Raw genomic sequence first — 15,927 nt, forward strand, 5'->3', positions numbered from 1 at the left:
TGCCCTTCTGTCACATTTACCCTCTTGGGGAAAAAGACAGTGACTCACCTTATCCCTGCATCTCATTATGTTGTATACCTCAATAGGTTCAGGCCTCAGCTTCCTATGCTCCAAAGAAAAAAATCCCAGCATGTCCAAACTCTCCCGGGTTTTCAATCCCCTCAAAAATCTGACACTTCATGCAATCATTTTTGCCTATTCATGTAAATAATTTTGGGTACTTATACCCAATACTTTGACAGGCAAGACTCCATGACATTTCTGCTTTTGGTTCTTCCCAAAATAAGTTTATTTACCTAAACCATTCTATGCCATGGTGAATTGACTCTGATATCTTTATTTATTGCATGTCTTAAAATATTATAGCTAACATTCATTGTCATTGATGTCCTAGTCACATATTTTCTTGCTGGAATATCTCGCAGTTTACTCAGGTTGCTCAGTGGCCAGTTTTGGTCGAACACAGTTGATTAAATCCAAACTCTCCAATATATCCAGTGTACCTAAAAAGCCTGCTGTGTTTGTCAAACAACATTCCATCAAGTAAACTGTATTTGAACATTTACTGCTCCAGAGAAATTGGCTTTAAGCATAAAAGCTTTTGTGTACATTTGAAATACAAATCTGCATTCTTGAATAGACTCAGCGGGACAAGGAATTGAAACAAATTTATTTCTTTAAAAAAATCAGTTTCTTTACATAAAGGAATTATAACAAAAAAACAGAGAGAAGCCTGGCTTTAAAAATAAATGCTTCCTCATTTAATGGCCAAGTGAAAAAGTTACCAGAATGAAGAATTGAATGGTTGCTCAATGAGACAATTTTCCAGCCCTTGCAGGTTACCAAAGTCATATTTGCTTCATGGTGAAATGAAATGCCTATTGCTTGGAGACAAAAGAAACCTTCAGAAACAAATTCTTATTTTAAAAAAAAGTGTTGTTCTCTGTGCGAGTGACAAATTTGTTCTTTGAAACTACCTGGTTTCCAACAGTGATGCGATTTGACCTGCGAAACCAATATGACATTGCCACCATGGATTGCAAAACCATATACATTGGAAAAATGTTTGTTTGTCTTGGCTGGGTAACCAGGTCATTGTGGGAAAAATGAAGATAAGCTGGCCGCAAGTTAAAGGGTCACCTTTCCCTGAGACAATATTGGAGTCTCTACTATGATGCCAGTCACTGAATCATCAACAATGCTTCTGCATTCTTTACTGAAGAAGTATATTCAGTCTGAAGAAGGGTCCTGACCTGAAACAAAATCCATTCCCTCCACAGATGCTGCCTGACCTATTGAGTTCCTCCATCAGTTTGTGCTTCGTTCATCTGTTAGTTAGATTAGTTTAGAGTTACAGCAGAGAAATGGGTCATTTGGCCCACTGAATGCATGCTAATCATTGATTACCCCTTCAGACTAATTCTATGTTATCCCACTTTTTCATCCACTCCTTACACACTAAAGGCAATTTACAGAGGCCAATTAACCTACAAACCCACACGTCTTTTGGAATTGGGAGGAAATTCGTAGCATCCGGAGTAACCCCAAACAATTACAGGAAGAACATGCAAACTCCACAAAGACAGCACTTGAGGTCAGGATCAAACCCAGGTCTCTGGCGCTGTGAGGAGCAGCTGTGCCACAGCACCATCCTTGCACTGTGCAGTTCCTTGCTTCTCCTCTGCAGTCTATGTTTGTTGTCTTGTTTCTTTCATTGTGATGGTGGTGAGGCATGGGGGTACGGGAATTCAGAGAGTAAGAGGAGTGCCCTACCACAGCAATGATTTAACCAGTTGCCGTCTCTGATTGCTCCAATACTCAACCATCTGTGGGACATGGCAGATGCTCTTCCCTGCGTCCATCCCTCCATTGTTCAAACAGTACACTTCAAGTCCATTATTGAAGCTGCAACTCCCAATGAAAATTGCTTGGTGAGCTTCCATCATGCAAAGAGATTGTCATGTAAGTTTTTAATTCTCAGGCAACACTTGGAATTGATGGTGTTCCTGTGCACAAAAGGCCTAGATTATCAACACTTGATGCCACATTTTTAAGGTGAGAGGGGCAAAGTTTAAAGGGGACAGGTTTTTACACAGAGGGTGGTAAGTGCCCGTAACGTGCTGCCGGCAGTAATTTAGTTTCATTTAGTACAGTGACATTTAAAAGACATTTAGATAAGCATACTGTATGAATATGCAGAGAATGGAGAGATATGGGTTATGTGCAAGTAGATAAGTGGTCATCTTTGCATTATGTATGGCACAAACTGAGGGCTGAAGGGCCTGTTCTTGTGCTGTACTGTTCTATGTTCGGTGATTCAGTAAAATATTGTCTCTGAAATTAATTGGATAGAAATAAATTTGTTTTTTTTTCACCTGATAGTAATTGTTTTTAATAATAATATATTAAGTATGTTTGTCCTACAATTCAGATTGCCATATCTCTTGTTATTTAGGCTTTATTCTCAGTGCTGTTAGAATTTTGTTGTGATATTGTTGGGTTGATTTCTATTCTGTCTGAGAGAGTAACAGATTTATGTTTAGAAATTTTGTCTTGGATTTAATTTATCTGATATGATTGAATTCTTCTGAAGTAATTTGAAACATTCAAGCAGCTCTACTTGGTTATGTTTCACTGGGCCGTTCAGCGAAAATGTGTTCTTTAATTCATTTGTATGTTTAATAAGAGTTCACTGAAGAGCTTGCCAGCTGTCTCAAGTATATGCTTGCACACATGAAGCATTAAGATGAATGAGTCTTTTGGTTCTTGCATATCATACACAATTTAGAGCAGTTGTAAAGTAACCTAGGTTCAACTCGAGCCACAGGTTCATCTGTCAGCTAAGTCATTGGAATGAATTAGATCAGATTGGCATTCAAGACCATACCAATAACAAACCTGCACTGTTAACTTGACAATTATGTGTCAGAATCATTATGCTTCATCCTAAATCTAGATATTCTTTTTTAAATTTCACTGCTTAAGCTTTAATGTTATGAACTTGAACATTTGGTACGTTGGTAAGTGCGGCTCTTCACAAGAATCTGTTGCTGCCTCAGTGCTGTCACTACACTTCAATAGTACTTCACAGCTGTAAATTATTTTCGTTTAGTATAGTGAGACAGCGTGGAAACAGGCCTTTTGATCCATCCAATCCATGCCAACCATCGATCACCCGTACACTAATTCTATATTAGACCTCTTTCGCATCCTATACACCATGGGTAATTTACAGAAATCAATTAACCTTCAAACCTGTACATCTTTGGAATGTGGGAGGAATTTGAGTTTGTATGTTCTCCTTGTGACCATGTGGGTTTTCTCCAAGATCTTCGGTTTCATCTCACACTCCAAAGACGTACAGGTATGTCAGTAAATTGGCTTGATAAATGTAAAAATTGTCCTTAGTGTGTGTAGAATAGTGTTAATATGCGAAGGGCCTGTTTCTGTGCTGTATCTCAACTAAGCTGTAGCAGCCGGAGAAAATCCACACGGTCACCGGGAAAATTTACAAACTCCATACAGACAGCACCATTATAGAGTAATAGAACAGAACAGTCTCAAAGGGGAGGGAGTGCAGCTGGAAGTCATTGTGCCCGTTGGCACAAATGACATCGTTAGGCAAAGGGATGAGGTCCTGCAAATAGGGAGTTATGCAGAAGATTAAAAAGCTGGAACCCGAGGGCAGACATTTCTGGATTACTCCCTGTGCCACGTGCTAGTGAATGTAGAAATAAGAAGATAGGAAAGATGAATATGTGGTTAAGGAGTTGCTGCAGGGGACAGGGTTCAGATTTTTAAAATATTGGGATCTCCTCTGTGGCAGAAGAGATCTGTAAAAGATGGACAGGTCGAATATGAACTGAAGGGAGAACCAGTATCCTTGCAGGGAGGTTTGCTTGTGGTACTCGGGAACATTTAAACTAAAGATGCAGGGGGGTGGAATCCAGAGTAGTAGGTCAGAAATTGGAAGGAGTGATGGGAAGGTAGAAGTCAGGACCAATATGCCTCAAAGGAAGGACAGGCAGGGAGAGGTGAAGGAATATGGTGATGCTGATGGGCTGAAGTGTGGTTATTTCAATGCAAGGAGTAATGTCGTGAAAGCTGATGAACTTAGAGCCTGAATTGATGCTTGGGACTATGATGTTGTGGCCATTGTGGAAATGTAGACGCACTGTGCAAACATGACTAACAGTTCAATGTTCCAGGGTTTCAATGTTGCAGACATGATCGAGAGGGGGGCAAAAGAGATGGAGAAGTTGTGCTACTGGTCAGGGAGATGGTCATGGCGACACTCAGAGAGCACATCCTGGAGGGATCCTCCATTTAGGCGGTATGGGTAGAGTTTAGAAATAACAACGATGCAAACGTTCTAATGGGATTGCACTATATTTCCCCCCCCGATAGCAAGCGGGAGATAGAGGAATAAATATATAGACAGATTGCCGAAATTTGCCAAAGCAACATGGTTGTCGTCGTGGGTGATTGTAACTTTCCCAATATCCCTCGGAATACTCTCCAATAATTTGCATTCTACAGTTTCACACTACTCAACAATGTACCTCGGTGACTGCCAATCACCCCCCCCCCCCCCCCCCCCCCCCCCCGGACACTCCTCCCACAGGCAAAACACTATGTCTGTATACATGTAAATAGTTTTATTTATTGAAATCATATTCTATGTCGCTCTTCCAGGGAGATGCTAACTGCATTTCGTTGTCTCTGTACTGTACACTGACAATGACAATTAAAGTTGAATCTGAATCTGAATCTGAATCTGATCTGATGTTAGGTTCACTGGTTTATAGTTCCCAGGCTTTTCCTTGCAGCCCTTCTTAATTAGAGGGACAATGTAAGCCACCCTCCAGTCTTTTGGCACCTCACCTGTGTCTAATGATATTTCATATATCTTAGCTACATCCCCTGCAATTTCTTCTTGAGTTTCCCACAGTGTCCTCAGATATATTTTATCAGGCCCTGGAGATTTATCTACCTTTATACAAATGCAAATACATAAATAGGAGGGAAAAGATAAATAGGCTTGATTAGGGAATGAAATTAAAAGGCAAATTGGTAACTAAGCAATAGACGGAATGTAAAAACAATTTCAAGTATCCATTTTAGTAGGATGAATCAAAATATAATGTGAATGGTGTTAAACTATTACATGTTGATGTTTTGGAGATGCTGCACACCTTGGCAAAAGAATTCAAGAAAGTTGGCACACATATATAGTAAGTAATTGGGAAGGCAAATGAAATGTTAGTTGTTATTGCAAGGTTCGACGGTACTTTTGTCGCATGCAGCAAGGTACAGTGAAATTCTTTTTTGCAGTCAGTTCAGTAAAAGTATTATACATAAGCGCAATCTTAGATTAAGTACAAGTGTGTAGAAATAATACACTGAGACAGTATACAAAAGTTGCCAATTTTTGATGCCATTTTCAAGTCCAAATTGACATAAGTGCAGAGTTCCTAACATGGCCATATAGGTGCAGTGTACTGGCAGCATTGCAGGGTTGGCCTGGTCAAGGCAAGCCATTGGTATTTTCCACTGCCTCTCCTCTACTCCTTACCACTGCACGTCACATCCGGTTCAAGCGCTCAGTCTCTTGATCCAATTGAGCCCCAGGCTGCTGCAGGGCCTCCAGCAGCCCACTCCGCCTTGATCTGGATCCACACAACAGCCAGTGAACTGTCATCCCTTGCCTCATCTGGCCACCATTCAGCCTTTGTGCATTGGTGCCCCACTGGAGGACCTTATGACCTTTTTAGTGGGGGAGGAGTGAAGGAACATCCATGGTAAAAATGGAGGAGTTATTGAAGAGTTGAAGGACGTGTGAGGTGCCTCCGGTGTAGGTCGGAAATCACTGGACAAGAGGGGATAGGATGGAATCAAGGTATTTGGAGATGAGTTCTGTGAGGCAGGAGCAGGCAGAATCGGTGGGTCTGCTGGGCAGTCCAGTTTGTAGATTTTGGAAAGGAGATAGAATTGTTTCTGCCTGCTCCTCCCCCACAGAACCCATCTCAAAATATCTTGATTACATCCTTGTCCAGTCCCTTTACACCTCCTCCCCCCCCCCCCCCCCCATGAGGAAGGCCCTCCAGTTTTCCATGGAACACAATCAATTTCCCTCTATTAACACTCTTCTTTGTCGAACAGAACATTGACTCCTCTCACTCTCTCCAAGTCAAATGTGTAGCCATGGACACTCACATGGACCCCAGCTATACCTGCTTTTTTGTCAGTTACATTAAACGGTCCTTCTTCCAAATGGACACTGGCATCATCCCCCCCCCCCCCCCGCCCAATTATTTCTCCGCTACATCGATGATTGCATCGGGGCTTCCTCCTGCACCGCGCAGAACTTATTGATTTCATTAACTTTACCACTAACTTCCACCCTGTCCCAAAATGCACTTGGACTACCTCTGACACCACTCTTCCCTTTATTGATCTATCTGTCTCCATCTCGGAGGACAGATTATCGACTGACGTCCACTACAAATCTACTGACTCGTACAGTTATCTGGTCTAAACCTCCTGTTGTATCTGAAGCAGTCAGACCTATCAATGAAGTACAGCAGGCGATTTTTAAAGCCCTTAAGAATGAATGTCACCCTTAGGAAGTCTTGATGCCACATTTAGAGATTTGCATGCAGTTCTGGTCGCCCCATTACAGGAAAGATATTGTAGATGGTTTATGCATGCAACCTATAATGTAGCTACCTCAATACCACTACCCACGCCCAGTCATCTCAGTATAACTGTGATATCTTCCCCTTGCTCCTCCCTTGTTTCCAGTACGCCTGAAGACTAGATGCAGTCAGTACTGGGACGAGTTTGACATGTGCCTTTATTAAAGACTCAGTAAAGTTACAGTGTGTCAGACTGGACTCCTTTACAGATATGAAGGCTTTTCAGAGGGTGCAGAGGAGGTTTACCAGAATGCTGCATGGATTAAAGTGTTTCAGCTACAGGGAGAGATTGGATAGACTTGGATTGTTTTCTCTGGAATGTCAGAGGTAGAAGGAAGATTTGATAGAAGTATATAAAATTAATGGAGGCATAGATGGGGTTAGACGGTCAATTTTGCTAATTATTACAAAATGGTGGCAAGCTTGAAAACATCAATTATTTAATTTATTAGCTATATGAATACATCATGCATCAATTGTCACCAATATTATTCATAGAGTTTCCAGACACTTTACTTGCTACCACCACAGGAATTCATGTGTAAAGAATAATGTCTGAATGCAGTTCATAAGAAAGAAATTCAGCCAACCCAAGCTCATCTGTCCCCAAAACTCCACAGTCCCCTTTCTCAGCATTTAGTTGATTTAAATGATTCAAAGGGTGAGATACTCTCGTATTTATGCTGTATTTGATGAGATTATATTTGTTTTAAATTAATTTGTTTTAGAATTGAAGGATGTACTAGTGTTCTGAAATCTTAAGGGCCTGTCCCACTTTGTGATTTTATTCGGCGACTCCCGGCATCATTCACTGACTTATCATGTCTCTGAAAAACCGTCAAGTTGTACGACATGCTACGACAAGCTACGATACAATTCACGTCATCCGGCGACACAATTTTTCAGAACCTGGGACGTCCACAACAGTCGACAACCTACGACATCTTGCGACCACACAAACGTCAAACAACGACAACCGAGGTCACCTTACGACCACCCGCGACCCGATACGGCAAGCTACGACACTGTCTGCGACATCTGAAGACAACAGAAGACAAGTAACATCATTTTGATCCGTATCTTGACGCAGTCACTGTCGCCGGTTGACATATGATGGTGCAAGTTGTCGCAAAAGGAATTCGCCGAGGTCATGACCTTGCGACATCGTACGACACCTGGCGTCATCCTGGCGACAGCCTATGACAGCCTATGGCAACACCTACGAGAGGAGACGACAGGTAACGTCAAGCCCACTGTCTGCAAAGTTTTGAACATTTCAAAATCCAGCAGCGACAAGAAAACAGTGACGACACTTGCGGAGACAACTTACGACAACACAGGCGTCAGCCTGCGTCATGCTGCTGTCGCCAAAAAAAGTCAGCAAGTGGGACAGGGGCTTGAGTCACCTAAGTCATGGGGTATGAAGATGTCACAGGATAACAGCTGAGGTAGATTAGTCATGATCTCGGTGAAAGGTGCGGCAAGTTCGAAGGATCAGATGGCATACTTCTGCTACCAATTATTATGTTGTATCTACAATTCGCATCAATTTTTGCTTGGAATTGGAGAAATTCAACAACTAAATCACATCATAATATCCTGAACTGCCAGGCTTTGTCCTGCCTCTCCTCTCTTCCAGCTTTTTATTAACCATCTTTACTATCTCTGATACCACCCACTTTAGTGTCACGTGCAAACTTACTAAATGTGACTTCTACATGCTCATGCAAATCATTGATATAAATGTCTGTTACCATTTGTAGGGAAAGAGATATTGTGGGAGCTAAGTCCCATTGTGGAGAGGTAGCATCTCATCATGCAGCTATGATCGTGATTTAAAATTCATTGCAGCTGCACAGGTTTCCCATCGATTGGGAATTCCAGCATTGAACTAGAAGTGAGACCTGCTAGCTCTGCAAGATGAATGATGACGTGTCTTTTATAGTGCTGCATGTGGTTCAGGCCCTATAGTTTCTCTAGCTGTTATTTTCCTTTCTCGTCCACTGACTGGACTTTAACTTTAGCTGCTTGTCAAGCAAAGTAAAACAGATTCACAAAATAATGATGAGGTCATGCGGTTAACTTTGACTAGGCCTCCACATGTTTGGCCCAGCCATGTTCTTTGCAGTTTATGGCCTCCCTTGCAGTCCTCCTGTAAATATCAAGCTATTACAACTAAAGATTCCAACTAGACAAAAAGAGTAATTACAATGACTGGTGACTCTGATTTTTCAAACATAGCATTGGTTTTAAACCAACCATTTTAAAGCAACGTGGAGTATTATTTATGGTTTTGTCATTGAAGGAAAACAGCAAGTTATATTTATTTCAGTCACAATATCTGATCTTGGGCAATTTAGTTGGTCATAAAAAGGAAGCTGTTTATTTTTGTATATGATAAAATTGACTTGGCTAGTACTTAGCTGTGTAATTCCTGTCAAATAATACTAGAGCTAGTAATTGTGTAGGAAGGAACTGCAGATGCTGGTTTAAACCGAAGATAGACACAAAAAGTTGGAGTAAATCAGCAGGTCAGACAGCATCTCTGGAGAAAAAGAATAGGTGACGTTTTGGGTTGAGATCCATGTTTTGCATATATTTTCGGCTTTTAAAAACAAAAATATGTTTGAGGAACATTTCCTCTCCCTTCTCTGAAGTGGTTGATTCCCTGTAGAATTATGGATCCAGATGCCCACTATTGCTCCCTCACTGTGGCACAGACTGCATACAATATCTGCATGGCACCAGGCCCAGTCAACGTTGCCGAATTGGAAATTTGCCAGCAGTAGAATTGTTGTCGACATCTGGGAACTTGTCAAATTGGCCTTTCTTCACACATGAGCTTGGCAAGCTCTTCCTTTAGTGGAGATTGTTTTTAATCAGGGAATCATTAATTATTTTTTTTCCCTTCAAAATATTTAATATATATTTGAGTTAATAGTCCTTGAAATCTAAAAGGAAACCGATCATTCAACGGGAATTTTGTTGAAATAATAAATCTAAAGATTTTGGTTCAGTTTGAACTTAGATAATTAACACAGAAGATTGTGATTTACCAAGACGAGTCAAATGCCATTTTGTGGTGATATTGACTGTGTTCTGCTATGGAGGAGCATTCATTGCATTATCGCATGCAATAATTTTTAATTTATAGATTTTATTTCATGGTACATTTAATGTATTTATGTGAAGATAGTGGTGGGTGCCCACTGCTAAGCATGTTAATGCACAAAGGGGAATAACCAAAGAGAGTTTCCATCATCAGGAAAATTATCTTTTTCCAATGAGATTTGTCCAAACTTCCAAAAAAAAATCAATCCAACAGCTTTTCACAATAATCTCTTTCATTATTTCATCATTCATTACCATTATTGAAATGGTAAAATACAAGGAGGAAGAGATGGTACTCATGGCTCCTTTTAGTGGAAATTATGCCTTACTGCCTTTGCAAGATGTCATCATTGTTATGGGGGGGGTATTCCCTGTTATGAGAATGTGCATATTGGGAATGGGGCCAGCTGTGATCTTTCACTGCAGAAGTAAAGAAAATTGAAATAATCCATTAATTTCAGAATCTTTGATAATACTTATTATGTTCGATAAATCACTGATTTCAGATAACAGAGTTTGATTCACTCAGTAATTTATTACACCACTAAATAAGGCACATATCCCCGAACGCACTTGCAAACCCCGAGTACACAGCAGAACACGCTGCAGGGTGTTCAGTTCAAGACCACCTGACACCGTTCGTGACACAGTCCAAGGCTGAGGTTCTCTCTCCGAAAGGGTGCCCAACACCAATCTTTATGGCACATCTTAACAGAGCAGATCGCGTCACTGCCCCCTACCCGAGCCAATTATGTCCCCCTTGTCTACAACGTTTTCGGCCCAACTATTGCTGTTGTGTTGTGTTTGCCAAAATTATGCTTTCCAATAGAATGGCCTGGGAAAGGCTGCGTTCCCAGGCAGTGATCACAGGTGCGAGGAGATAATGCGTGTGGAAACTTGTTTTCAAGAGGCTATGGAATGTCGGGCTGCTAACCTAGCTGATAACTCCATTTCACATTTTAGCTGAGAATGTACATGGCAAGATGAGCAAGTTTGCAGATGATATAAAAGTAGGTGGTATTGATGATAGTGAAAATGTCAAAAATTGGAGTAGGGTCTTGATCGGTTGGCCTGGTGGGCTGAGGAATGGTTGATGGAATTTAATACAGAGAAATGTGAGGTGTTGCATTTTGGAAAGTCTAACATGGGCAAGACCTACAAAGTGAATGGTAGGGCTCTGGGGAGTGTTGTAGAGCAGAGAGATCTAGGAATGCAGGTACATGGTTCCTTGAAGGTGACGTCACAGGTAGATCGAGTGGTCAAAAAGGCTTTTGGCATGTTAGCCTTCATCAGTCAGAGTATTGAATATAGAAGTTGGGAGGTCATGTTGCAGTTATATAAGACATTGGTGAGGCTCCATTTAGAGTATTGTGATCGGTTCTGGGCACCATGTTACAGGAAAGATGTTAAGCTGGAAAGGGTACAGAGAAGATTTACAAGGATGTTGCCACGACCCGGGGGCCTGAGCTATAGGGAGAGGTCATGCAGGTTGGGACTCTATTCCTTGGAGCGCACGAGGATGAGGGGTGATCTTATAGAGCTGTACAATGTCATGTGGGAATAGATCGGGTGGATGCACAGTGTCTCTAGCCCAGAGTAGGGGAATCGAGAGCCAGAGGACATAGGTTTAAGGTGAAAGGGGAAAGATTTAATAGGAATCTGAGGGGTAACTTTTTCACACAAAGAGTGGTGGGTGTATGGAATGAGCTGCCAACGAGGTAGTTGAGGCAGGGGTTATTGCAACATTTAAGAAACAATTAGACAGGTATATTGATAGGGCAGGTTTGGAGGGATATGGGCCAAATGCAGGCAGGTGGGACAAGTGTAGATGGGACAAGTCATGGGATGGGTCGGTGTGGTCAAGTTGGGCCGAAGGGCCAGTTGACTCATTAAAGGTAGCAGCTCAAGTTGATTGGGCGGTAAAGAAGGCATATGGTATACTTGCTATTATTGCTAGGGTCATTGAATATAAGAGTCAAGAAGTCATGATGCAGCTCTCTAAGACTTTGTTTAGGCCACATTTGGAATATTGAGTGTAGTTCTGGTCACCCCATTAGAAGGATGTGGAGGCTTTGGAGATTTACCAGAATGCTGCCTGGATTAGAGCATTTCAGCCACAGGGAGAGATTGGATAGACTTATATTGTTTTTTTCTGGAATATCGGAGGTTTAAGGTAGACTTAATGTAAGTATATAAAATTGTGAGAGGCATAGATAGTGTTGAAAATCAGTCCCTTTTTCCAGGGTGGAGTCTAATACTGGAGGGCAGAGCTACAAGATGAGAGGGGGAAAGTTTAATGGAGATGTGGAGGATACATTTTTTACAGAGCGAATGGCGGGTGCCTTACATGTGCTGCCAGGGGTGGTGGTGGAGGCAGATACGATAGTGGTGTTAAAGGGGCTTTCAGGTAGGCATTGAGAGCCGAAGGGCTTGTTGCTATGCAGCATTGTTCTATGTTCTATTTTCTAAATAAAAATTCATTACGAGAAATACAAAATGAAGAAGGAAAAGCTGCAATATAAGCTAGACAATACTAAATTGGAGAGATATGCAAGAATATGTGCATAGTTCATTGACAATGCTAGGGAAAGCTAGTAATTAAAAAATGATATATTAGGTATCTAGAGCTTTATAAATTAAGACAGGGTGCAAAAGCCAGGAAATCATTGTGAACCACCACCACAAATGGAGTACAGTGTGGCCTCACCAATGTCTTGTGAAATTGTAACATAACAAAAGAGTCAAGAGTGTTTTATTGTCATATGTCCAAGGCGGGACAATGAAATTCTTACTTGCTGCAGCACAACAGAATATGTGAATGTGTAAACATTGTATATAATGGGGAAAAAAAAGAAAAAGTTCAATAAATAACAAATACAGTACAAATAACATATAATAATATAGTATTTTGCAGTTCAGAGCTCATAGCTTATTCGTCGTGCTTAATAGCCTGATGGCTGTGGGGAAGTAGCTGTTCCTGAACCTGGATGTTACAGTCTTCAGGCTCCTGTACCTTCTTCCCGATGGCAGTGATGAGATACAGTGGCTTGCAAAAGTATTCATACCCCTTGAACTTTTCCACATTTTGTCACGTTACAACCACAAACATAAATGTATTTTATTGGGATTTTATGTGATAGACTAACACAAAGTGGCGCATAATTGTGAAGTGGAAGGGAAATGATACATGGTTTTCAAATTTTTTTACAAATAAAAAACTGAAAAGTGTGGCGTGCAAAGGTATTCAGCCCCCTTTACTCTGATACCCCTAAATAAAATCCAGTGCAACCAATTGCCTTCAGAAGTCACCTAATTAGTAAATAGAGTCCACTTGTGTGTAACCTAATCTCAGTATAAATACAGCTGTTCTGTGAAGGCCTCAGAGGTTTGTTAGAGAACATTAGTGAACAAACAGCATCATGAAGCCCAAGGAACACACCAGACAGGTCAGGGATAAAGTTGTGGAGAAGTTTAAAGCAGGGTTAGGTTATAAAAAAATATCCCAAGCTTTGAACATCTCACGGAGCACTTTTCAATCCATCATCTGAAAATGGAAAGAGTATGGCACAACTGCAAACCTACCAAGACATGGCCGTCCACCTAAACTGACAGGCCGGGCAAGGAGAGCATTGATCAGAGAAGCAGCCAAGTGTGTAACTCTGGAGGAGCTGCAGAGATCCACAGCTCAGGTGGGAGAATCTGTCCACAGGACAACTAATAGTCGTGCACTCCACAAATCGGGCCTTTATGGAAGAGTGGCAAGAAGAAAGCCATTGTTGAAAAAAAGCCATAAGAAGTCCCGTTTGCAGTTTGCCACAAGCCATGTGGGGGACACAGCAAACATGTGGAGGAAGGTGCTCTGGTCAGATGAGACCAAAATTGAAGTTTTTGGCCTAAATGCAAAACGCTAGTGTGGTGGAAAACTAACACTGCACATCACCCTGAACACACCATCCCCACTGTGAAACATGGTGGTGGCAGCATCATACTGTGGAGATGGTTTTCTTCAGCAGGGACAGGGAAGCTGGTCAGAGTTGATGGGAAAATGGATGGAACCAAATACAGGGCAATCTTGGAAGAAAACCTGTTAGAGTCTGCAAAAGACTTGAGACTGGGGCGGAGGTTCACCTTCCAGCAGGACAACGACCCTAAACATACAGCCAGAGCTACAATGGAATGGTTTAGATCAAAGCATATTCATGTGTTAGAATGGCCCAGTCAGTCCAGACCTAAATCCAATTGAGAATCTCTGGCAAGACTTGAAAATTGCTGTTCACAGACACTCTCCGTCCAATCTGACTGAGCTTGAGCTATTTTGCAAAGAAGAATGGGCAAAAATTTCAGGCTCTAGATGTGCAAAGCTGGTAGAGACATACCCCAAAAGACTTGCAGCTGTAATTGCAGCGAAAGGTGGTTCTACAAAGTATTGACTCAGGGGGGCTGAATACTTTTGCACGCCACACTTTTCAGTTTTTTATTTGTAAAAAAATTTGAAAACCATGTATCATTTTCCTTCCACCACAATTATGCACCACTTTGTGTTGGTCTATCACATAAAATCCCAATAAAATACATTTACGTTTGTGGTTGTAACGTGACAAAATGGTGGTGGCAGCATCATACTGTGGGGATGGTTTTCTTCAGCAGGGACAGGGAAGCTGGTCAGAGTTGATGGGGAAAATGGATGGAACCAAATACAGGGCAATCTTGGAAGAAAACCTGTTAGAATACTTTTGCAAGCCACTGTAAGTGTGTGGCCAGAATGGTGTGGGTCCTTGATGATTTTGGCTGCCTTTTTGAGGTAGCGAATACGATAGATCCCTTCAATGGTGGGGAAGTCAAAGCTGGTGATGGACTGGGCAGTGGTCACAACTTTTTGTAGTCTTTTTCGCTCCTGGACGTTCAAGTTGCCAAATTAGGCCACGATGCAACCGGTCAGAATGCTCTCTACCATGCACATGTAGAGCTTTAGGAGAATCCTCTCGACATGCTGAATCTCCGTAATCTTCTCGGGAAGAGGAGTCACTGATGTGCCTTCTTTACAATTGCATTGGTGTGCTGGGTCCAGGAAAGATCTTCTGATATATGCACGCCCAGGAATTTGAAGTTATTGATCCTCTTCACCATCGTCCCGTTGATATTAAACAGGATAGTGGGTCCTCATTCTTCCCCTACTAAAGTCCACAATCAGTTCCTTGGCCTTACTGATGTTGAGAGCTAGGTTGTTGTGCTGGCACCATTTGGTCGGTCTCATTTCTATACTCTGACATCCCCATCTGTGATTCGTCCAACCACAGTGATGTCATCTGCGAACTTGATGATGGAGTTCGCACTATGACCGGCTACGCAGTCATGGGTATAGAGTAAGTAAAGCAGGGGGCTGAGCACGCAGTCTTGAGGTGCTCCCGTACTAATTGTTACTGAGGATGAAGTGGTTCCTCCAATTCGAACAGACTGTGGTCTGTGGATGAACAAGTCGAGGATCCAATTGCTGAGGGATGCGCAGAGGCCCAGTTCTGTGAGCTTGGTAACCAGCTTGGAAGGGATGATGGTATTAAACGCCGAGCTGTAGTCTATAAACAACAGCCTGACCTAGGTGTTTTTATGTTCAAGAAGGAGCTGCAGATGCTGGAAAATCGAAGGTAGACAAAATTGCTGGAGAAACTCAGAGGGTGCGGCAACATCTATGGAGCGAAGGAAATAGGCAACATTTCTGAAGAAGGGATTCGGCCCGAAACGTTGCCTATTTCCTTCGCTCCATAGATCCTGCCGCACCCGCTGAGTTTCTCCAGCAATTTTGTCTACCTAGGTGTTTTTATTGTCCAAGTGGCCCAGTGCGGAGTGGAGAGCCAGTGAAATTGCATCTACAGTTGACCTGTTGTGGCGGTATGCGAACTGTAGTTGGTTGAGGTTCTTGTTGAGGTAGGAGTTGATGTGCACCATAACCAACCTCTCAAAGCACTTCATCACCACAGACGTTAGTGCCACTGGACGATAGTCATTGAGGCACGTCACCTTACTCTTCTTGGGCACTGGTATTATTGATGCCCTCTTAAAGCAGGTGGGAACCTCAGACCTCAGAAGTGAAAGGTTGAAAATGTCTGCAAAAACTCCCGCC

At 42.0% G+C, this 15,927-nt stretch overlaps 1 protein-coding gene across 4 annotated transcripts in view; it reads left to right on the plus strand.

Annotated features, from left to right (window-relative positions):
- akap6 (A-kinase anchoring protein 6) overlaps window positions 1–15,927 on the plus strand; it is a 382,452-nt gene that overhangs the window by 190,252 nt on the left and 176,273 nt on the right. The gene's annotated exons all lie outside the window — the stretch shown is intronic.

Source organism: Amblyraja radiata, chromosome 9, assembly GCF_010909765.2.
Source record: "Amblyraja radiata isolate CabotCenter1 chromosome 9, sAmbRad1.1.pri, whole genome shotgun sequence".
Lineage (NCBI taxonomy): Eukaryota > Metazoa > Chordata > Chondrichthyes > Rajiformes > Rajidae > Amblyraja > Amblyraja radiata.